Source organism: Ixodes scapularis, unplaced genomic scaffold, assembly GCF_016920785.2.
Source record: "Ixodes scapularis isolate PalLabHiFi unplaced genomic scaffold, ASM1692078v2 ptg001200l_1__unscaffolded, whole genome shotgun sequence".
In the NCBI taxonomy this organism is placed as follows: Eukaryota; Metazoa; Arthropoda; class Arachnida; order Ixodida; family Ixodidae; genus Ixodes; species Ixodes scapularis.
The window spans coordinates 1986268-2009528 of record NW_024610116.1 but is presented as its reverse complement, the minus strand read 5'-3'; positions in this window follow the sequence as shown (position 1 = coordinate 2009528).

The following is a 23261-nucleotide window of genomic DNA, read 5'->3' as shown; positions in this document are numbered from 1 at the left end:
AAAAGGATCTACCCTACTGAAAAAAAAACCATATGAATTTTCCATGCGGGTCTTCATATAGCGTTATGGGCTACGGGTCATACGGTTGGTACGGGTCATATGGTTGGTACGGGTCATATGGGTCATGCGGTTGGTACTGGTCATATGGTTGATACGGGTTGGTACGGTTTGTATGGTCCATATGGTTTGTACGGTCCATATGGTTTGTATGGTCTATGGTTGTTATGGATGATATTGTTCATGCAGTTTAAATTGTTGATATGATCTATAGGCCAACGCACTATTTACCAACAAGCCCTCACGAGGTGTGAACAAATTCAGTTTCTACACGAGGTGCAAGCACTGCGTGTGCGCAAGAACGACATTCACGTGACGTAAAGCGTCTGCACATGCGCCCTAACAGTAGCAGCGCCACCGTAGCAACGTGACGTCAGGGCCGCGTATTGGTGTGTATCGATCGTATTAACCATATGGTTCACTCATCAGTGAAACATGAAGTTCTGCAGGGAAACACTTTTCTTTTAAAGCCTATGCAAGATAGCAGAAAGTGCATGCACAAAGAAATGCTCGAACTTCGAGAAATTGTGAAAATGCAATCCACCCGCAGGCTCGTTTATTTGTCCTCCAGTCTCTGGCTTTGAGGTAGCTCGTGCATGCTAATGAGGCAATTCTTTGAGGCGAGCTGCATCTGCTTTCCCAGTTGCTCACAGGTTGACGCACCTCCGACGGGCATCTGAAAGTAATGTAAACAAAACCGACAGTCACATTACATGTTCTCGTAAAATAGTTCGTACAATATCTATCTAGTCAGTAAACCCTTTTCAAAAGTCTATCAAGCAACAATGGCTGTCAGTACTGCTTGCTCACGAAGTGCGTGACTGGATCTGAGTTCTCGCTGAACGCTGACGCAGGGCTCGCTTTCAGTATATGCTCAGAGTATGAGAGCAAGCAATGGCGGACAGGCGTTCGCACTGAGGTTGGACAAGGGTCTATTGACTTAAATTTTATGACTGACCTAATATTTAAAATCATCTACCTTCTGCAGCTTTCACATTTTGAAAACAATCACAAACATTTATCAAGGCAATACATCCCCGCATGACGGAAAATACATAACATACAACTTTCGTCAACTTACATAGCATACAACTTTCGTCGCCACGGGACGTCTCTGCAGTCTCCCGGGACGCGGACCTCCCACGTGGTCACACCCCGGTCCAAGCATCCCTCTCGTCCTGTTTCCCAGAAGAACGCAGGAACAGGCAGCTGTCCCGATCATACCCCGAGACCCAAACGTCTCCACTTGTCTCCATCGTTCGTTAGCACCCGGTCCGAAGGCCGAGGAAGCGGGCCTCTGTTTCTCAGCTGGGTGTCAGGATGTCAGCTCCCGCTGTGCCGGGTGGCCCGCTCGGCGTCGCTCGGAAGCTGCACCCCACCCACGCTGCGTCGGTCGGCATGTTCGGCGGCGCCAGAATGCCGAGCCCTAGACTCTGGTCAGTCGATGGGAGGTCGATGGCGCTGCCAGGAAGCCGAACCTGCTCTCTGGGTGGCCGATCATAACAGAATGCATCCACCAGGTGCACATTGAAAGTCGTTTATTTAGCTTTAAAATTAGTTTTCTTGTACTTTTCAACGGAAGACTGGTGATTTTGAGGTTAGGGTGCAACATGCAACACATTAAAGCTAGAAAATGAGCGCTGAAATTTCGTTTCCCTACACCTTTAATGGAAGTGTAGCCACATAATCTTAGTATAGTATAATTAATAAATTATTCTATGCATGAACAGGAACTTTTAGTTAAGTAAATCATCCCTGCAGTCCATTAAGCACAAAATTTTAGTTTAGACTAGACAAATGTAAGCCAGAAACACTCAAATCCTGGAATTCATAAGGAAATAACTTTATTTGTGCTTACTGCAGACTTATTTTTCGCGGGCTCCATATTTCGCAATTAAGGTCGAAGCTGAAGTTTTTAAATAATTCGGGGGTTCTAATTTTCGCGATGCAGTGGAATCTCCATATAGATTCCAATGTGTTTACACTTTACCGGAATTGTTTACGGGACCTACTTTTTCAGCAATTGTAGTCGATTCGTGAAAACGATTCGACAGCAATCTCAACCAAGCGATTCGACAGCGACCTCAACCATGGGGTTGCTGTCACGTGCCTTGCTTCGACGCTCTTATTGGGTTGGGAAGGCCACAGCCTCCACAGCTCGTCAAGTTATCGTGAAACACAGAGTATAGTTGCTGCGCTCGGAGTAAGAGTAAAGGATCGCAAACTCGAGATGCCCAGCACCTGGAAGAAGGCATAGGACATACACCTCGAGGTTAAAGGGATACTGAACTGAAATTTTGAACTCACAAAACAAGGCTGGACAGATAGGCGGGACGGTGCAAAACCCAAAAACATCACTCATACAGCGATATCTCTAACGGATCGCCAAATTTTAAAAAAAGAAGTGCCCGGCCGAGAAGGCCAATGAGACAAGGCACGTCACGATTCTTATTCCTTCTCCTCCTTGCTACGTCCCATGTCAAGCTGGTGAACCGAAGCGAGGAGGAGAGAAGCGAGGCCGCTTCCCCTCATTCTCAAATTCTCCCGGAGGAAAGTGATGTCAAAGACCTCGCTTGATCGTGCCCTTCTTTTCCAAAAGTGCAGCGATCTGTTTGAGATATCGATGTACGAGTAATGTGTTGGAGTTCGTAGAGTCCTGTTCAATGCTTTTAGAGCCTTATTTCGCGAAATTCAAATTTCGGTTCAGTCTTCCTTTAACAAGCCACACGCCAGATAAGGTGCTCCATCTGTGTTTAATGGTTCCAGAAATCTATCGATGCCCGCGCACCAGCGGAGTTGAATCGTTCATATGAAAAGCAAACCAACAAAACTGCAAGATGTTTGGCAAAAATAAGTTACAGCCTGTGCATTTGATTTTGAACTTCAGAAAGATGAGCTGAATTCTCTGGAAATTAGAAACTACGTATATTCTGAAAGAATTACTGTTCTGCATTTCAAGGTTGTCTGGTTAAAATAAAAAAATAAATACCAGAAAAAAGTACTAACCTGATATGCACCTATGAAGTCTGGTTTTGGCTAGCAGTGACTGGCCCTGGTTAGCAATGACTCCATGTCCCCAGGATTGAAATGATGGTTAAGTAACGTCCACCCCTTATGCACTTTTTGGTACAACTGGAAGAGACAAAACATCTTGTTAAAAATTACCAATCCTTTTCACGTGCGAATTTTGTAGTTCATGCTTCCTGAGAGTCATTTCCCACAATAGTGTTAAATTAGAACAATGAGAGCAAAGTTGTTTCAGTAAAGGGCCCCTGAAAAGAAAAACAAATATTTTTTTTTAAACAGACTTGTTGGGACACACGTGTCAAATAATTCATTTTACGTGAAAAAAAAATTGGTCAGAGCAATATTGACGGCGCGAGACGCAATTTAGTCGGTAGTCACCTCCTTTCCACCAGTTTCCTCTGGGCACTTCGAGCGAGTAGAGGAGAAGGAGATCAGCTTCGCCTTCGTGTTGAGGTGGCGAGAGCGGATGACCATTCCGGGACGTCATGGACTTTGCGCGCAGAATTTAAAATAAATCTCTCGCCGTCAATATTGCTCTAAAAATTAATTATTTTCGCATAAAATTTATTTTTTGGCACGAGTGTCCTTATCAGACTGTTCAAAAAAACTTTTTTTCCAGGGGCCCTTTAAGAGGTGTTTGCCTGATATGCACCAGTGGATTCAGGTATTGACTAGCAATGACTTATTGCCCCCAGGACTGAAGTGCTGTTTCAGTAAAGTGCCGTTCACACTTTTGTGACCGAGTAAGACCCAGAGAGACCAGACCGGTTTTTAAGCCTTTTGCGAGTTCTTAGGACGGGATGCGCCAGAACGCAGCCGGTCCTCGGTTGCAAGAGTGTGAACGGGCCTTAAAGGGAAGCTACGGAGCTTCTTGGAAAAAATGAGTTAGAAGTGAATTCCAGTGTATTTTTACCCTGTGAACCCAAATACCCAAACCATTTGCTGCGTAAGTATTGTTAAACGCGAGAAAAACGCGAAAGACAGTCGCTGTCCGTGACGCCATCGACGGCTCTTTTGGCTGCCCAAGGCTAGGGGGGCGGGGCTTCAGCCCTATTTTGAAATTGCTCTTGTGGCTCTCCGGCGCGTCGCATAGAAATATAATTTTGATATCTGTTATTCTAAAGGCCAAATAAACGCAATTCATGCGTTTTTTTTCTCAAATGTAGAAGTGCCCCATCTTCCCTTTAATGCTTCCTGCACAAAAAAATTCAAATGTAAGAACACAAGCCCCAAAATGTTTGTGCCATTCTCCTCCCCCTACTTTTTTGTGCATTTATTTTTTTTATCCCTTGGCACATCCTAAAGATATCAAAATGCTTATCCTACATCCTTCCGTTAGACTGAGTGGGTAACCCGGAGAATTCATTATTTGTGAGAACACTTTTCCATTCACCCCATGCTGTTCTTGAAAGCAGAAACTCCTCTCTCTTAACCACAGTCATTAAGCACTTTTCATAGACCATGCACACAAGGTTCGCAATGCCAGCACAAGCTCATGTCTTCACTTTGAGCATGGATTAAGCATATATAACTAAATCTGAGACACCGGAAGAAGGAAAAAGGAGGACACAAAAAAGAGGACGACACACATAATGTCTCGAACACAGCTGCAGGTTCATACTAAAACCACACCATTTTATAGGGGTACAACGCAGTCAATGCCAAGAACCCTCACACGAAGTCACACCCCCAGATTGTCAGCAAGGGGGAAAAAAGAACTGCCCTCAACGTTCCCACACTTGCCAAAGTCAACCCACCGACTAAGAAGTAAAAAAAATGCAGCTGTGGTTGAGACGTTTTGCGTTTGATGTTCTCTTTTTCGCGTCCTTCTCCCGGTGTCTCAGGTTTAGTTATGTATGCAATTCACCACCCTTGCCTGTACTTTTACTCTTCTCTCAATTAAGCATACGCCTGCAATTCGTAATATCTGATCTATGGAAAGTTTCTGATCCACCAAGCCTTTTCCATTATTAAATCATTAAAATACGTCTTAAACAAACCATTATGAGAGGCGTTATTTATAAAAACCTCCTTTCATTACATTGTTTCAGAGAACAAATGTTCTTTCTTAATTAGGATCAACTGATCATATTAGGATAATTGCCAAATAATGGCAAATTCACATGATACACCGAATCGCAATTTTCATCCGTGCACCATTTGTCAAGTTACCATCATGTAGGCTATTCCTGAGATTTGTCCCTCGTCCGTGGACACCCATACTGAAAGGGCAGAGTGCCTTCTTAATCGCAGATGTTTGGCAAGTGAGTAACTCGAAAAGCGTTTTTATGGTAGAGTAGCAACAGCTCACGAATATTTTTGTTTTCAAATCAGTCAAACAAAGAGAGTGGATCATTGCTTTGTCGCGCCACTCTTAAATCTCCACGCGTGAAAGAAGCTGCAAGAACTTTGCCCCGCTGACACGCCGCAGGTCCTGGTATTCCTCCTGGTTGGTGTCAAGAAGCTTGTCAAAACTCGCCTAGCATGCTGCAATCTTTTCTGCAGATCCACCCAGTTTTCCATCCAGCAAGACCTTTCTTATGGCTTGTGCTGAAGAGTGGTGCACAAGCGAGCAGTGTGTAAAGGTATTTCCAAATGCCTCTCCGCGACCCCAGGACTTCATCGCTATGATGCTGAAGCCTCCTGAAGCAGGATCATACTTGTGTCATGTCGTTAGTAAAGTAAGTGACACTTCGCTCTAAGCCTGCCACTATGTTTTAGCCCACTTGGTATGTAACAGCGGCACACAACGATTCCTTTTCATGATAGCACCGTGATCCTAGTCGCAAACATCACTTCTGTTCTTGGAAAACAGTGCCACACTGCGATGTAGGCGTTTTGCAAAATTGCAAGGCTGCGAATAGGTATAGTATGTCCTCGCTGTCGCCTGCTCGTCTCCTTAGTGTGGATGCGCTTGGGGGAGTAACGTTCCATGGACGTCTTGTCACGTGATAAACCCATCCGCGGATTAGCACGTCGTGTAAATCAGCCACAGATGGACTGCGGAGTCTGCAATCACTTAACATTTTTGTTGACGTTGCCTGCACGTCATAAAAATGTGTTTAGTATCCAATTAGATATTCTCGAAGAAACAAGGAAACTGCATAATGATGTCGCACAATATTCACCTTAACCACTTAACCGGTTTTTGTTTTACAGTTTTTCATCCTAAATTTTTTTTTCGTTTTTTAAAGCTTGTGCGGCTTGGGCCGCACGTGCCTCCACAATCGGTCGCCATCCTTAAAAACGTGTACAATAAAAAATGCGTGCTGCCATCTCTCAGCTGCACCGCAAAATAAGCTCGGAGCGGGCCTGGGACGTCCAAAACAGCCAAGGGGCAAGGTAGGATGCGTGGACATGCTACATTGCTCCTAAACGCCTAGGGAACGGCTCTAGGTGGAAGAGCTAGGCTTGCTTAAAACAGTTAAAGGACACATGCAAAGAAAGCAAACCTTTTTTTGAACAGCCGGATTAGGAAAAGGAAGTCATAAAACAAATTTACAACGAAAAAAAAAATTTTTAGAGCCATATTTACGGCGGCCAAGGAAGAAAGGATAATGCGCGAGAGAAATAGAAAATATGCGGGACCGCTCGTGGCTACCAATTCACGGATATAGCCTGGCACACGACATTCTTAACACGAATGTTTCGGTGACGACGCGCTAGGATGGTGAGTTACCGTGGCAGCCAAGGACGCAAGGCTCGTCGTACCGTAACGTAAGGAGTTGAGCTCGGTTCAACTATTCACTGCAGCCCCGTTTTCTTGCGTTACGTCTAAATCCCCGAAACATTTGTGTCTCGAATGTTGCGTTCTAGGTTATCTCCTTGAGTTGTTTGCCACGCTTAATACGAAGCACGATTTCGCGGTGACTTTTCGTAACGTAACATAAGAAAACGGGTCTTTGTGAACGAGCCTTAAGAGGTTCAAAGACAATCGGTCTTAAGAAGTAGCAAGTGTCTCAGTGGGCCTTACGTTGCTGCGGCGGCTTTACTGTTTTGCTTCACAAATAGGGACTTTTAGAAATCGTCACCGTGTTGCCCGTACCGCACCACCGGAGCCTCTGAAGCATGCTTTTAATCGCGCACCCCATGGTCACGGTATCAACCAGGCGAACCCTTCAAAGCGTGTTTCGTAGGTTCACGTACTGCTTTACGTTGAACACTGTAACAACCTGCTAAAAGTGCCCCATATCAGACATCTATAGCAAATAATACTACATAGTCATAAATTTGCTAGCCGAAAAGCAAATTTGCCACGATGAGCAAAGGCTCACGAGTTCCCACTTATCAGCTGAGAAGAACCACAATCTTCGTGGTGTGCAAGGCGCGTCCCAGAAGCACCGCGAAAGCTAATCTTTAGCTCTCACTGAAAAGAAACAGACTAAATTATGGGTGCTAGTTCATGCCAGAGGCGTATATAGGAAGTATTCACTGGCGGCCATAGCTGTGTTCGCGACTGCTGAGGGCGTGCTGACGGCGAGCTTCCATACACCAACTCCTGTTTACAAACAAACCGGAGCGCCCCTAGCGGACGCCACCGGCGTCGCGCATGCGCAATGGTGGTGTGGCAAGAAGCTGGCCGTCGCCCTTAAACAAACAATTGAAATGCGATGTTTTCGGCGTCGGTGTGAGTCGGCTGACGAAGCCAGTATACAATTTACCACTAGTGGTACCCCTGAAGTTTTGATCATTCTATGCAATCGTTGGAAGATTGACATCGCCGCTAATAATAATGTAGTTACCTAGAATACTGCAAATGAATGAGTTAGGGATTGAACTTCGCGGCCTAAAAAAAGGACGACAAAGCCTTCCCCTTTAGTCAGCCGAATCTGGCATAACACTGTTTCGCCATCTTGAGCTTTCACTGGAATCTCGGTAGAAGAAAAAATTGCTGTAGAAACAAGTATTTTGGTTGTCTATAGGTTGCGACCGCATTCGTCATGAGACTCACGACGCAGCTCATTGTGAATACAACGACGCAATTCTTCAGAAAACACTTTATATTATTAATGGTTTAGGATGTAGCACGTAGCCCCACCGGAGAGCGTCACTTAGGAAGTCACTGATTGTTTCGTCTCCGTGTCTCTATTTATTATTTTGTCTTTGTGCAATCGTTTAATGTTGAAGGTGTTTCCCCACCGCCATTGGAGCTTCATGTGTGCCTTGTCCTTTCTCTGTGCTGTCGTTTAATGTTCAAGTTGCTTCACGACTTTCACTAACCATGTACCAAATGGCCCAACTTAAACCGTTGATCGCTACGTAGCTTGGGCGCAAATGTGAATTTGTGCGCACTGCCGTTCCCTGTATGCGCGGCGCGGGTTTATCTGGCTGCTAGAAGGACATCGAGCAAACCTCCCTAGAACACGGCGTCAAAAACGGCGGCTAGGTCGACTTCTGGGACGACCTTTAAGGCGATCTCAAGGACTATCCTCAAGGACGACCTCAAGGGCGACGCCTAGAACGACATAGAGGACGACGTACGCACGTCTGCCGCAACTGCGTAAGCGGACGTCTTTCGTGTGCACGGCGTCGCGCTTACGCACGGCGCCTTCGAGGCTTGATCCATACCACAAAACCCGCTTAGAGTTGCTAAAGAATGGTGTCTCATTAAAAAGCTTTATCAGCTAGAATAAACGCGCCACCTCCACGGGAGCAGCGGCCACGTATGTACCTTTCAAAATGTCGTCCAATAAATCGCCGCCACGCACAGAAGCATTCAACAAAGTATCGATTCGTATAGACACCAAGAGCAGCTGTTGAAAGTCGGCAACTTTATTTTTCATGCTTCTGCAGTTGACAATAGCAAGCAACATCGAGCAAGCTGCTCGCGGGCGGTCACGTAGTCAGTGCCGAACAATCGATTTTCTGACAGGATTCCAGGAATATTGTGCATTGTCTCAAAACAAGCTGTCATATTTTAAGACTGTCATTGTGCCCTCACGGCGATGTGCCCTTGCACAATCCCACAGGTTTTATTTGCTCTTCGCAAGCAAAATTCAAAGTATCATCGGATGTGAGGTAGAATTCTAAAGGTTTCGAGCATTTGTGAGGAAGTTTTGCTTTTCCTGCATTTTTTTTTACAAGTCGTTAAAATCCCGCAGGAACAACCGGCCAAGGCGATGAGCGACGTTTCCTAGCAATTAAAAAACCGAGCGACGCGACGGGTGACCATGAGAAATCGCCGTCGCTCGTCGCTGTCGTCCTGGCTCGTCTCGTCGCTCGCTAAATCGGTTACATGGGGTTCAACCTTTAAAACATATGCGGTCGCCGTCGGCGAGAGAGTTCTTTCTCGCCGTCTCCCGCGTCGAACAAAGGCTGTAATTGACGGGGAGTACCACGGCAGCTGCACTCCTTTCGCGTGCTGCGCTACAAAAATGCATGCAAAATTAAGACCGCGTGAAGCTCCCATCTTAATTTCTGTATTACACTGGCGAATGCTTGCGTCTTAGGGTAGATATGAGCAAATTCAGTAAGACTCGTAGAATGCCAATGCAGTTTTTTTTTTTTCATTCTTGCGAAAGCTACATACACCATTTACGACGCACATCAACGGATGTAACAGTCCACTGTCACGACCTAAGACAGCTGAATCAGAATCGTTCAACCACCGAGCACACAAAAAGCCTGAAGAACTTCTCAGTGTCAAGTAAAAGGAGGCGGAGAAAAGCTTCTTGGACGACGAAACCCAATCCAGTGACAGCGGCACCGACTCGTTAGAATTATTCTCGGAGCTGTCCAGGTCCACGCACACACTTGCCCCGTCGAGCGCACGAACGTTAACTATGCACTCCAACAACGCGAACACGAGAACTGCACACGACACAAGGCAAAAACGGCAGGTTCACATCGGAGTATTCAGCGTCGTGCAAACTCCGACTAGCCCCAACTTGCTTGTCAGCCAATGTTGCCAAGCGTCTCTTGTGAAAGAAAAAACATATGTATTAAAAAATAAAAAAAATTAAAAAAAATATAAAAACAGACTCAACTTTTCTTGTTTTCAAAAAACGATTTTAGTATGTGCTACGTGGCTATTTTCATCCCAGTTAATACCAAAATGAAAATATAAACGCTCTCAAATGAATGCAAACGAGAAGGAAAGTAAATAAACCGCATGGCCATTACATGAACAAAGGCAGCTGCGCTCGCTGCAGCGCTGGCTTCCACGTCGTTCTGGTACGGAGGCTGCGATCGCTATAAGGTCAGCTCCGACCCTTAAACATGCCCTCTCATACAATATTTGACGCTACGATTGCGTGTGGATACCTCCCCCTGCGATCCGAAACAGCAAGTACGTCGCTAACGCTGGCAATCGCGTATGAAGCAAGCGCCGCCATCTTCTCCGCGCCTTTGCGGTAGTAAATAACTAGTAAAACGATAGTAACGCTCTGAAAAAGGTAGTAATGGCTGCATTTTGCTAACGTTCTACTACATATCACGCGTTTGAGGTAGTAAATGGTTAGTCAAAGGTAGTATTGGTCAGAAAGAGGTAGTAACTACTGGAGTTACTAGCTTTTTACTAGCTTTTTTTACGAGTATAGAGCGCTCTAAAAGGCCAAACCATACGCTCGGTCTTGACATCACTCGCGACCTTAGTCTCCTGCAACGCAAGAATGTCAATGTATTGTTGCTCGACGACGAGGCGATATGATTGGCTCAGCCTTTTTCAATGCGCGAGACCTTGCACATTAAGTTTTGCTACCTGCACAGGCCTTTCAAGGGATACCATAGTCTAGCAGGACCAGGGCAAGCGTGCTGCGCTTGCCTTGGTGCTTTACACTTTAAAGGGCGGCATCTTCACACTGAGCTCACTGGGTAGTGTGTCGTCGTGCAGATGAAGCAATGTCCGAGGCTGGCTATTACACGACTTGCCCCCGCGCCCACCTCCCCTTTAACTAGAGTTTGCGCAGCCGTCCTTCTTGTGAAGCTTCAGCTGCGTCATTGTGTAGGCGTTTCACGAAACTCGCTTAACGTCGATCGCTGTTGTAGTGTGGTCTCTGTCAGACGCTATATTCACACTTGTCCCCTACTCCACCGCTTCCAACCTCACAGGGTGCTCAACTGCCGAACCAGGAGCTGCAGTCCACGGCGGCATGGGCGCAGGGGCGCAAGGGCCCGTCCAGGCTAACCAGGGTCCGCTTCTGAGACGAAGCTGGAATGGCAGACGCTCGAGGCTGACGCTTTCCCGGAGTTCTAGGCGAACCAGTCGGATGATGGACCTAACTCCGTCATATCCTGGCACATTTCAATTCTCGTGCGTCACCTCCTCGACCACACCGTATTCCCCGAAGACTTTTTTGATGGCGTTGTCAGTGACATGAAACTCAACCCAGTGGAGCTTGAATCGGAACTCCTGTCGAATAGCTTAACGACGAGGCATCCACCCTTGAAAACGAGCCACTCTGCCTCGAGCAATGTCCGCCTCGAGCAATGTTCGCCTAGCCGAGTCCGTCTTCATGTCTAACAGCCATACTTCCGATATTGATAAGCCCCACTTGGGGCTCTTTCCCCGATAACCCCCGCCGCGCTGGGCGGCCGTCGGAAACCCTCGACGCGATACAGTCATCTCGTGACATCGCCATGAAGAACGATCGCACGCTTCATTGCATCACCTGATGGGAAGAGAGGTAGAACCATCCGATGATCCCTGGGCATGAGAGGTGCTGAAACAAAATGGGCTGTGTGTGTGTTTATACAGCCTACAACTTGGTCTGCCTCACAGGGGCGGCGAGTCTCCCAGCTGTATATGAGAAATTTAGCCAGTGCGGTACAGCCGCTAGCCTGGGGTCTTTAACGTGCATCACGCAGTAGTGATAGATGACCGCACGCCGGTACGATGCTCATCCAGATCGAAACGGGCAGGGGTGGGGCTCGAACCTAGGATCCCTGGGTTCTGCAGCGCGAGCTTTCGCTCCACGTGCTCCGAGCTGGTGTGCGCTGGACCACTCGGCCACCGATCCCCCTGAGAGGTACTGAATCACCACGGCAGGCGTTTGTATTTATTCCAGAACGCCGGAAACAATAACAGAGATTCGCCACAGCTTTCAAACCCACGTTATACTCAGACTTTGTGTGGTAACCGATGAACACTGCACGCGCTCTCTGAAATTATGCAAACAAATAACAGATATCAAAATGCCGACACAGTTTTGTCAACGCCGAGAGCTCGTGCCGGTAGACAGAAGTTCATGCGCGCCGGAACCGAAAATGACTCAAAAATGTGTGCAACATAATAGTGAGATATCTATTTTCGTAGCCTCCTCTATACTCACAAAGCCTGGCATTTCGGGGAAGGAGCCATGTGCCCGGTCGCAGATTTGGAGCGCGAGGATCTGGTAGCACAGGTCATTTCTCAGGGAAGCTGGACGTCAGCGTACAGCTTTTGCAGCGGCAATGACTTGAAACATGCTTTCCAACCCGACGAGACAAGAAGCAGTAGCGCTTCGAACGCGAGAAGCTCGAGCGGACATTCCATCGTTTGGGAGAAGTGTGTTTCGGAGCACGGCCACTCGAGTGGCCGTGTTCGGAGTCTCGCACAGGCGGGGTGCCCATCACGTGGCTCCCCTCACATCCGTTGCCTGCCGCTCTACCTTTTTATTCCCGGCGGCCGCGTCTCGTGGAGATCTGCCAGGCTTTGTCGGTATAGAGGAGGCTATGCTGTTTCATTCCGAATTCAGACGACACACGCTGCGTGAACGCGACACCGATGACCCACGTCTTTGCCGAGACTTGTCGCAGATATCGCTCAGATTGTATGTGGAAAAACACAGGACCGTTAAATTTTTTTCTATTGCGTTCTGGCTAAGGGCTCATTCACTTTGGAAGCGGATCCGCGTTCGCAAAGCGGTTGCGAACGCGGTTGCATAAGGATTCAGTACAATTGCACGCGCACACGACGACATCAAATGCGCGTGCAATTGCACTGGATCTTTATACAACCGCTTTCGCAACCGCTTCGCGAACGCGGATCCGCTTCCAGTGTGAATGGGGGGTAAGCGTTGCCATATTTCTGAACCACTGGATTCTCACATGGATCGCCGTTTAGGTTATTCCAAAATTATCAAACCGGGTTTTCAAAAAAAAAAAAAAAAATCGCGATCTTCGAGCAATGACAATAAAAAAAACTTCCGCCTGGAGAACAAAAACTTCGCCTATATATAGTTAAATAAGAACGTGAAGTACAACGCATTTTCTTTTTCGAAAGTTATTTGAACCTTATTGTTTAACAGGCTCAGTTGTTAACTTTATTTTTTCGGTATATACAGAGGAAGGGCATTTATACGCCCTTTAAAACAGAAAAGGTAGATGAACAGAAAAGAACGTATGCAAAGTATTTTTTTTTACACTTGGACAATATCTATTGCGGTTTAGCTGCCGGTTGGCAGGTTATTCTTTATTAAGCAAAAAAAAGAAAACGCAGATGATTTTATTTTAGGGACCTTCAGCGTATTGCTATATAAGCGCAAACACTATGCCCAGACATATACCGTGTCTCCACGTATATGCGTGCGTAAGCCTCGACAGACGATGTTTGCCCTTTTTTTCTTGGGAATATCAGTCTTATGTCTTATGTGAAAGCCATGCTATTTCATCTAAAAAAAGCATCGGGGATTTTCCTGATGCAAACGAGGTAAGAAAATGCCTTATCATAACCTATTCGTAGCGATGTGATGATCAAAAATTTCTTTCAGTACTTTTAACTCCCGTACTTGAAGGTATATGTATACACAGGTATGACGTTCCAAGGTTTCTTTGAAGATGAAATCTCCTCGCGTCGTAGGTTGCGACTAAATCCGCCACAGCCTCATCACCCCCATGATGTGTTTAGCACGGAGTGTGTTTTTGGGCAGGATATTACGCGGAAAGCGTCACACCGGAGCGTGACAAAGAGATCGTTACACATAAGTCAAGACAACATAAAGCATACACAGCCGTATTTGGTAATGCGTAACGATCCAGAAAGATGGCATTTAGTCGTGAAGAATTCTCTGAACTCACGATTAGGCGAACATTTTGTAACAAACAAGATCCACCAAGCTTCTCATTGGGAGCAAAACCCCCCGTTCTTGTATGAAACAATAGGCATCTCAAAAGGCAGCTGTCCAGCGAGGCGAAAAACAAACAAACAAGAAAGCAGGCAGTTTCTTACCTTGAAAAAAGTGACGAGTTGGCGCTTTAGGTTGCCACATGCATCCCGCTGGACTGCGCCTCTCAATCATCCGCCGCCCGCATATATTCACACAAATGAAGGCATCGAGATGGTGCGTATTAAACTGGAAATTAAGGTTTCATTGGCAAACTTGTGCCACAAACAAAAGAAAGGAAGAACACACGTGAAGAAAGCACCTGCGAGCGTTGACGACGGCAGCAGCAAGCGACGGTGCCTCGGCGTCACAGCTGGCTATGGCGAGAGTGAATCAGTGAATATGTCGCCACTACCGCTCTTGGCTCCTTATCTCCTGTGCTCGTCAGCTCCAATATTCGACCTAGAATCTGTAGGAGTAAGTTAGAGCAAGACTGACGAGGGTAGGTCGTTCTGTAATCCTTATATTTTACACTCGAAGTAAGAATAACTCCAAACTTCTAGATCCACGGAGGAGCGTTTCGTTTCATTCATGCACGAGGCATTTCTTCCCACTTTAATATTGTATCACCCCAGGGCGGCAATAAACAAAAGAATGCGAATTAAAAAAACAGTGAAATGAGAGCTTATTGAGAACGCAAAATTCCACAGTTTTGGCGAGTGTTGAAAGTGTTGAGAATAACGACATGAACGACGTCGGATCGCGTTCGGCGTCGTGAGGATGATTATGTTTCGCCAGGGACTATCTCGTAATGGAGCTCTCCCCGGAGACGAAGTACCTTGTAGGCACCAAAGTAGCGCTTTAGGAGCTTCTCAAGGTGCCCTTGCTATTGAATCGGTATCCACATCAACACCGGTCTCCGGGGTGTAAGTGGACGTCCCGACGACAAAGGTTGTACTCCTGAGCATCGACAAAATGTTGGTCTTGTGACCGGAGCCTGAGGAGCTGTTGGACTTCCTCTGCCCGTTGAGTGACGATTTGAGACTCGCCACACTTGTGGTCTTCAGGTTCGAGGAGCAGCATTGCGTCCAGCATCGCAAATACGGTGCGACCATGAACCAACTCGAATAGTGGAACCCCATTATATTCTCTTCAACCCCAGTAATGTAGGCGAACGTCACATATGGTAAAATCCATACCACCCTTTGTGCTCCACGTCAACGTACATAGAGATAATGACGGCGATAGTCTTGCTTAACCACTCCATTAGACCGTAGGTGTGGGGATGGTCCGCAGTGGTTCGACGGTGGCTCGTGCGGCTAAGTCCGAGAATTGTTTGCGTCAGCTGCGCCCGGAACGACGACCCTCGATCTGTGATGAGCGCTTCTGGAGCACCAATTTGGAGCAAGATGCGTTTAACGGATAACTTAAATGAAACATAAAATGAACCTTTTACTCTTGCTAAATCACTTTTGTAATAAATCTTCGATGTTCACTGAATGCCGAACAGTAATCTGTTTTGTTTCAGTTTATTAACTTCTGCACATGGCGAGCACTGAAGGCTCTCCATGTTGCGCCTGGGGGATTCCAACGCTCTCCTCTTCCCATCAGGATCCTGGACGAGAAGAACAATTATACTGAAAGCCCCCATGGAATTTTTAGAAACGACAAAGCTTTCATCCAGACTGTGAAGTAGCATGCGACATGCCTTCATCCTATGGTCTCTGATGGGTCTAAGCGGCGCGTGCTTCGTTCCGTCGCCCTGATTTTGGCGGGGGCGCTCGTGCCCATATGGCGCTTCGGCTCCTTGAACTCGGCGCCCAGCAGGAGAGCGTGTGCTCCGGCTACGTTTGGGGCGGCGGTGGGATGCGACCTGTCCTTCCATTGTATCAGCGGCTAAACCCTTCATTTCTGTAAATACGCCCATCCCCATTGTCACCTCCTACCTCCTCTCCTCTTTTTCTCCTGCTCCCTGCAAGACGACGAAGCAGACCCCTACAAGGGTGACTAACAATACGTCTTGAATCCCTTTCTATTTTAATTATTACTTAATTTAGAATAAAAGCAATCTTTACACACATTCACATGAAATAGTTGAAATATTAAGTTTCCCTTCCTCTCCAACTCACCGCCATAACAAGCCGCCGCGAACTTTTTGACGGTCGTGACGTGCCTGGAACCGGACACGCAAGTTATCTCGGCGGTAGGAAAGTGGGGGCGTTAGCGGTGAGCTGACGGTGATGGCGACGCTGCTACGCTGATGGCGACGATGACACCGACATACTTTCTGAATAGGCGTCTCTCATCACCGGAATAGACATAGACACATCGCAGCTGTGCGAAGTTCAGTTAAATGTTCTGTACAACAGCGACCACATGGGACTGTTTTTTTACGCCAGTACACCTGTGGGAAAATGCGGCCACTCTTTCAACAAAGACTCCAGTTCCTCGTCGGAATCGGACGACAAGAAGTGGCGACTCCAATGTGAGAAACCTTCCGAGCATACACATATGATGTGGGATCCCTCAAACTGAGGAGTCTGCACCTTGTGTTTCGACGTGGTTCCTCCAGCGGCAAGTGGTGAAACTGACCGTTTTTTTAACCTTCGGACTGCGCAAATTGTTCTTCGGGCACTTGCAACGAGTGCGTTAGCTACGACTTCTTCCGTTGTGACCGGAGCGACCGAAACAACCGGTCTGCGCCGCGCGTACACACTCCTGCAATCACTCCAAAAACGCGACAAATCGTCAGCACGACAGCCGCTCCTCTGCCGCCGTCAGCCGTTTCCGCGGTATCTTTAAAAAGAAGGGGACGCGTTGTCACTTTCTGGCGTAGCAGAAAATGCACAGAGTTTTCTAGAGATTCAGATTTATAAATTTTTAATTTGCCAGGATAGGCGCGCCGGGCAGAGTGGATAAAAAAAGAAAAGAAAGTAATGCCGTACGCCGTCTTAGGCGTTCACGAATTCACTGATAATACAGATCTCGCCCCACGCCTTTTCTACTAGTGCAAAATACGAGGTAATCTTAGTGAGATATAGCAACGTAAAAATATGATTTCATGATTGTGTGGACGCTGCGATTGTTGAAGAATGCTAAAACTAATCACTTTTCTCAGGTGATGACAACGCGTCAACATTCGCATCCTTCATTCACGTATCTTAATGAAGAACGCGCCAACAATACCGTGATCTTGAGCACACACATGAAATGGGCAAGATAAAAAAATATCTGGGCGATGTTCGAGGACACAGGTGGTAAGAAAGCACTACTGTAGTCGAAGTAATCAGAGACGACGGCACGAGCGTTTCTGCTGTCTTGAGAGTGCCGCCGCAACAACGCAGCACGAGTAGATGAATCTTCCCTTCTAGGACGCGCTGGGGTATCATCGTGACACGAGACGAGAATTTAGTCAAAGATAGCGCTCTACGCGAAACGATGAGCTTCCACCATGCCTACCATATCAACGATCACCAACGACGCCATGTTTTTCACAGAGCAGGAACCGCAAAACAGGGTAGGCACATCTTATCATACTCTTGCTTCGTTTGCAACACGATGGATGGCGCATAACTCGGCGCATCATAAAATTCGGCAGTTTCCGTTACATTGCAAATTATTGCACAGAGTGTGGATCAGAAAATTTTAACAAGATATTTAAGAATTTTAACAAGACATATTTCCTCAAGCCGCAATGGTGGCCTGAGGAAATAAAAATATTTTTTGTAGAACATGAATTAGGCAGCACTTAGCAACACCTAGCCTAGCTACTTGCAATTACTCTGCTTGACCATGCCATCTGGTGGCAGGCGATTTAACCTTCTTTCACGCTACGCCAGGCTACGCGATAAACAGCGGCTTCGAGTTTGTTCTTTTGAAAGCGGCTTTTGGTTTCGCGGACTGAATTTGCCATTCCTCCGTGATGTGCGGTTGACGAAGGAATTGTGACTCGAGGAACGCCAAAGGTAAGGCATAAAGTGGGCGAAGTAACTGGGTATCGGTTGTCACCGTTTAACATCGCAGTGCTGTCGACAAGAAGACTGAGTAACTGCTTTTTGAACGCAAGTTTCTGTAGCTGTAGGGGGAATCTGGCTTCGGAAATAAGCACAGTTCGCGGAAAGCTCGTGTTACACTTTTATTTGCTGCTCCTCTCGTCCCGTACAACAGACGTAGCGTCCTCGTTAAGCCTTATTGAGCTCGATTTGCTCGATTCAGGGCCGCCATACTGAGATGCAGGCGACGGAGGAACTAGTTGCTCCTCTGCATCAAGGACAAAGGTTTCTCCCTTTCTAAAGGAACATAGATTACAAGACCGTTCCTCCCCTTACGAAGGACTATCGATACCCTTTTATTTAAGTTTGTAGGACGTGCTGCGGTATCCCCGTGACACGAGACGTGAATTCAGTCAAGGATAGCGCTCTAGGCGAAACGATGAGCTTCCACCATGCCGCTCATGTCAACGACCACCAACGACGCCATGTTTTTCAGCAGAGAGCAGGAACCACAAGACAGGAGGTGCAGTCTAATCTTTCTTTTGCTTCGTTTGGAACACGATAGATGGCGCATAACACGGTCCATCATAAAATTCGGCAATTTCTGTTAAATTGCCAATTATTGTACACAGTGTTGATCAGAAAATTTTAACAAGACATTTCAGAATCATTTGCCAGATAATAATTTTTTATGAACGCGGTGCTGGTGAGGTTGGCTCCTATTCAATAGGCGACGTGGATTTGATGACGTTCTTTCGTACCTCGTATAGAACGCAGTGAAAGGGCAGAAAGCTTTCGAAGAAGGTATAAAAAAGTCCGTCTTTGCTAATAAAAGTTATCGAGAGATTATTTTTTGGGGTTTTCTATTTTCGTGTTTTTTTCGCGCCTTTCACGACGTGCGGTGGATTAAATTCGACTTTAAAGTGTTTTATGGGCCCTTCGACGATTTCAACAACACTCCCCGATGGAAGGGCTTTCGTCTTCCACGTATCCTGATGTATCCCAGGGGTCCAGCCGTCGGGCCGTCATGACAGGCTTGAAACACTTCCGCTAGAAAACATGAGGGGATAACCAACAGCCAGGACAAGTTGTTGTTGCCAAAGTTTATAGAAACGTAGATTTCACAAACGTAGAAGTTTGTCAGGTCTGGTGCGAATACTTGTGGAACAGCATTTCCTTCTTCCTCCAGGTACTCGATGAGTGTGCTAAGCTTTGTGTAGTTTCATTTTAGTGCTGCTGTGTCGCTGACGTTCACTGCACTAAGAAAAACATCGTCCACGCCGTCGTCGTCAATGTTTTTGTATTACCAACTCGACAGGTGCTCTCGATACACAGTCGGCATCTCTGTGCTTGCGGCCGGACATGTAGACCACAGTCATCTCAAACCCTTGGAGTCAGAGACTCCACCATGCGCGAAGTCCAGATGGGTATCTCAGGTTCGGGAGACAGCAGACCTAATGGTCATCGGTAACCAAGGGAAAAGAACTTCCGCACACGTTCGGACGAACCTTTGTTGCCGCCCAGATGACGGCAAGGCATTCCTTCTTCTTCGTGGAATAATTGCTTCCAGCCTTTGACAGCGTCCAACCTGCGTAGGCAGTTACTCGCTTAGTTCCCTCTGGCCGCCGGACGAGTGCCCCTCCCAGTCCTGTGTTCTGGAGTGGGACCTCGACGACGAAAGGAGCATTCAGTTGGAAAATCGAAATCATCCAAGGTGGCCATTGTACTTCGTCCCCCTTTTTCAAAAGGCGTTATTTGTAGCTAGATTTAGCCCCGAGACAACAGTTGAGGAGGTTAATTCGATTCTTGAACCTGTCCTACAGAGGAAAACAGTTAGCTGCACGAAGCTGAAAGCAAAATTTCCCTCCTGCTCTTCTTTTCATGTTTCGGTCGAACAAGACCGTTTTGAAACCATTAATAACCCAGACATTTGGCCCGAGAGGTGTATCTTTCACCAATTTTTTCGGAAAGCTTGAGATGACGCGAACGGCACTACCAAATAGTACTAATGATTAATCAAAAGATTAAATGCTATCATCAGAACACTCGCGGTTTGAGGACGAAAGCAGATGACTGTATGTCAACTGTGGTTTCCACTAATTCTGACATGTTCTGTTAAACTGAAACTTGGCTACTGAAAGAAATTTCCAGCACCACTTACTTTCCCACGTCATACAGTGTTTATCGAAGGGACAGGGATTACGGTGCAACCGGGAAGAAATTTTGTGGGTGTTGACAACCATACGGGATAACAAATCATGCAGAAGGTTAGATTTGGAAACCTATGCAGAGTGTATATGGGTTGAATTATTATCAAGCGATGGGTTTAATTACCTCGTCGGAAACTATTACTTTCCTCCGCTCTCGAATTCGAGTGTGTTCATAAAACATTTACAAAGGCTTGAACAGCAAAGTGATTTTTCGAAATTTAAAGTACATATATGCGGCGATTATAATCTACCAGAAGTGAACTGGTCGGCCGGTATAAGCAGTAGTGGGAATAACCAAACAGTTGTAAAAATGTCACGTCTAGCAGATTTCGTTAATTTTAATGGTCTAACTCAGCATAATCATTTCAAGAACACGGCCGGGAATCTTTCTTGATATTTTTCTTTCAAACTGCCTTTTTCACGTTTTTCACTCGCCCTTCATCGTATGTTTTTCTTTACCGGTGAGGTCTCGTGACAGACAAAATTTAACCAGATATGACTATCATAAGGGTGATTAATTAGGTACATATACGTTCCTTCGTGATATTAACTGCTCAACAGTTCTTCATGATAACTGTGTAGATCCTGCGATTGAATCCTTGGCGAAGATAGTGAAAAATACAATCGATGCGTTCATTCCGAATCGATTGTCTAAGCCTTCTAAATACCAGTTTTGGTTTTCGAGGGAGTTGAAACGCTACATACGTGAAACATAACACTATCATAAATTGCTTACCAGAACCGGCATTCAGTTATGGTACATAAAGTTCAGTGTTTACAGAGTGCTTGTAAAGAAACTGTTTGAACATGACAAATACATTTGTAAAAATCGGTAGAAAATAGTCTCTACCGTGAGCCTGATAAATTCTGGCGCTTTGTCAGGAAGCACACGAAAGAGTCAGCAAGAAATATTTAGTTACGTACTGATACGGACTATGTTACAAATCCTGAAAAAGTAGCTAATATATTCCACACTTCCTTTCGTGAATGCTATACCAAGGAAGAATTCCAAAGCAGGTCTTCAATCTGCGCTACTGGTTGTAAAGACATTTTCACATTTAGTGAGGTCGATATAAATGAAATTTTAGTGGCAATTCAAAAATTAAAACCAAAGAAGTCAGCGGGAGATGATACATTACCTAGCTTTATTATTAAAGTATGCGCTGATTTGTCTGCCCCCTTAATTATGCACATATTTAACCTATTGATGAGAAATGGTGTATTCCCATGTCTTTGGAAAAGGTCAGTGATAGTGCCAATACACAAAGCCGGTGACGCGTCTAGGGTAGATAAGTACCGCCCCGTGTCTTTGTTGTGTTCTTTTTCAAAGGCTTTTTAGGTAGTTTTACATGCCCGTTCTTTCTTTTTACTTCAGTCGAAAACTAAGCACCGTTTAGCACGGATTTATAAAAGGGCGTTCAGTAGAAACGAACCTTGGTTCCCTCCTTGAGTATTCTGTCCCATTTGTTCTTACACATGGGAGACCCCGCAGGAGGCACCTGTGAAAGCGGGTGTTTGGTGAGTAGCGTCACCACGGACCCCGAGCCATGCGGGTTCGCCCGCCCACGTCTGGCTGTGCGTGGCTTTTACGTGTCCGAGGAAAAGGGCATCCTGGTGGTTGAGCCGAGCCCGGGGTAGGTTTGGACCCTTCGAGGCCCCCCGGGTGAGGCAATACACCACTTCGGCCCCTGCTTCTCGTAGACGGGAGTCCTGGAAAGGCCCGGCCAGGATGATTTAGTCTAGTCGCCTTTTCTTCTACTATCACCTCCAATCTTTCATCTTTACCTTTCCTGTTTCTTTTACTTCTCGCTCATTTCTCTTACTCCTTTTTCACCCCTCTTTGGCGGCAAGGGCTAACCTTGGGTGGCAATAGACCTCTGTCTTGACCCACACTTGGGTATAGTTTCCCGGCAGCACCGTTAGCGTAACGTCTCCAGCCTATCCTTCCTTGTTATGGTGCGTTACCTAACCCCTTGTTGGGCTCGGTGGTGGGCGGTGCACCGCGGATTCTGAACTCTCTTTGCCCTCCTATGGCGCCCCACCCCTCCAAACCCCGTTCAGAGCACGCACTTAAAAGGCATTGCCTTGAACACAAAACCATTGACAAAGATCCCGAGAGAGAAACCTTCACAAAGTTTTTTGTTGTTCACTCTCTTGATGAACACAAGACAGTTGCAAAGACGTCACCCTTCATTGTAGCCAAAGTTACCTTGTAGGGTTTTCCTACCAGGCCAAAAAACTATACTCTGGAGAGCTCCTTGTGGAGGTAAACACCAAAAACGAAGCGAAGCACTCCTCAACTTGACCACCATTGTTGACGTAAAGGTGTCGGTGAGTCCTCGTCGCACACTTAACACCATTCGTGGAGTCCTCTCGGAGGATGACTTTTTGTACACAAGTGAAGAAGAACTCCTCGAGGGACTCAAAAGTTCCTGCGTTGTCGCTGTCAAACGTATCATGTTTCGGAAAAATGGTGAACAGGTTCCTTCGAAACACGTTATTCTGACCTTTGAAAACCACACACTCCCAGAGACCGTCATGGCAGGATACCTGACCTGCCGCATTCGCCCTTACGTCCCCAACCCTCAGCGGTGCTTCCGTTGACAACGTTTTGGTCACGGAGTACGCAGCTGCCGAGGGAAGGAGACTTGTGCAAAGTGTGGCAGTCAGAGCCATGTTTCTGACATTTGTGAGGAGGCTGTGGCCCACTGTTTAATTGCGGTGGACCACACCCCGCTTACTATCGTACCTGTCCCTCGTGGAAACAAGAAAAAGACGTCCTTACTATTGAAGTGAAGGAGAACTTATCATATTCAGAAGCTAAGAAGCGATTTTCCTTTGTGTAAAAGGGGAGTTTTGCCGACGTGGTGCGCAGGGGCCCAGCACCACGCTCGGAGTCGAGGGCCACCCAGGTCTCTCCCGAGATCTTGGCGGCCGACCTCAGGGCCCCAGCT